Genomic DNA, 2,446 nt, shown 5'->3' with positions numbered 1-2,446 from the left:
AGAAAAAGAAAAAAAAAGAAAAGAAAGAAGGAAAAGAAAAGAAAGAAAGATAAAAAAGAGTCAGAACTCTTTCTTTTAGTTCTGAATTTCAATTGGTATTTAAAAATAGAATGCCTTGATGACTATGCAGTATGAAATGCCAGTTTCAGCTCTCAAAACATTGTATCTTCTATTAGAGACAATATAGAAGGGGGTGGATAATAGGGAGTGGGTGATAAAGGGTGGGAGGGAGGGGATCAGGGAAAAAGCAAAATCTTTAATAGACACCAAAATGAAAAGTTAACGGTTGATGATAATGTATATGGTAATGTCTATGATTCAACTTATGTGCACCACATTCATGCTGGGAAAAGCCACGCTGTACACTGTAAAGGTGTACAATGATTAAATGTATTTTCCAGACAAGACACAACAAAAACAAAAACTATAGACCAATCTCCCTAATGAACACTGATACAAAAACCCTCATCAAAATACTAGCAAATTAACTCCAAGGGCAAATCATAAAGATGAGACACCATGACCAAGTTGGTTTCATTTCAGGAATGCAAGGATGGCTCAATGTATGCAAATCTATAAAAATGATATGCCACAGCCACATGCTGAAGGCAAAAAGCAATATGATTGTCTCAGTAGATGTGGGGGAAAGCATTAGACAAAATTCAACCTGTCTTTACCATGAAAACACTCAAAAAAAAAAAGAAAAGAAAAGAAAAAGAAAAAAAAAGAAAAGAAAGAAGGAAAAGAAAAGAAAGAAAGATAAAAAAGAGTCAGAACTCTTTCTTTTAGTTCTGAATTTCAATTGGTATTTAAAAATAGAATGCCTTGATGACTATGCAGTATGAAATGCCAGTTTCAGCTCTCAAAACATTGTATCTTCTATTAGAGACAATATAGAAGGGGGTGGATAATAGGGAGTGGGTGATAAAGGGTGGGAGGGAGGGGATCAGGGAAAAAGCAAAATCTTTAATAGACACCAAAATGAAAAGTTAACGGTTGATGATAATGTATATGGTAATGTCTATGATTCAACTTATGTGCACCACATTCATGCTGGGAAAAGCCACGCTGTACACTGTAAAGGTGTACAATGATTAAATGTATTTTTTTAATGTTAAAAAAACCTTCCTATCTTCCCTAAAGGTTGACTCCTTAATTCCTCACTTTTTTCAATTGATGTTTTTCTAATTACTTTATGCTTTTGTTTTTTAATTTGGTTTTTCTAGTTTTGTAAGAGAGTTAGTCCTATACAGCCTGAAAACACTACCTTAATCTGCAAAATGTCTAAAGAAAAAAAAAATCCAAAATAATACTTTCTAACTCCCCTTACACTGCAACCCCTTTACCCCTAAGGCTGTTAAGTAATAGAGTCAGTTAGACTTAATAGGGAACAAATTAGGTGAATTATTCGTTGCTAGCCCAGGAGATAATGTTGTATATTTTTCAAGGCTTGTTATCCTATTTAAAGCTATAAGGTCTTAATTATTACTTTAGTTGGGTCTTTCATAAGAAATGAGGAGCTTAATCACATTATTTTTTGCCTTTAGCCTCACATGAACTTTATTGACCCAACGACGGAGAGTGGACCATATCATTCACTCAACAAGAAAGCAAGGGAGATACATCAACCACTCTAAAAACCTTGAATGAGCCAACAATTTGGCTTTCTTTTATTTTTTTTTCTTTTGCTTGTGATACACAGGTGGTAAAATGACCTATCAGATATTGTATGTCCTTTGAGTTAATCTACATAATATAGCTATTATTTTGGTGAGATCATTTTCATTTCAGAGATTTGGAAAATGTAAGTGCTATCTCCCTGTTTTTCCAGCAGAAGACTGACTCATGCCTTCTCTGGCCCTTTTGGTGTATTCCATGTCTTACTGATATCATAAAGGAAGATAAAACAGGATATACTTCGTGCTCCATTAGTGAAAAATGTCTTCCTTTCCCTCATTTATTTCCTCTCTCTATAATCCTCCCTTTAAGCTAGTATATGTCACTTGGGAAATATATTTTGGTTGACTATGCATTGAGAGGAGTCATTTCTCAAAGTATGTGTTCACTTTAATAAGGAGTTACATGCCAGAATTCTAGTTCATTGGTTTATAATGAGAACTCTTTCTGTCCACTGGACCAGAAAACTTGCATAATGATTGTGCTTTTTCTCTTTTATTTTCAAGCATAGAGGTTCCATTGTCCTCAGGAAACCGTCTACCATGGGTCTCATCCTTTCCTCCTTTATCTGCCAGGTACTGTGGTTGGCATTTGGCAATCACTGAATAAATATTCACTTACATGAGTGATTGACCAATGACTGATTGCTCATTGCTGGATGATCATGGAATTAGAACAAAAGCAATTAGTTGTTTCAAATATTTATTATCATCAAGTTATACCAAATTGATGGGTACACCTGCCCAGTAAGAATGTAGTTTACCTACAG

Source organism: Tupaia chinensis, unplaced genomic scaffold, assembly GCF_000334495.1.
Source record: "Tupaia chinensis unplaced genomic scaffold, TupChi_1.0 Scaffold000105_1, whole genome shotgun sequence".
Taxonomy (NCBI): Eukaryota; Metazoa; Chordata; class Mammalia; order Scandentia; family Tupaiidae; genus Tupaia; species Tupaia belangeri.
The sequence above is the reverse complement of the archived record's forward strand: the minus strand, read 5'-3'. Positions refer to the sequence as shown.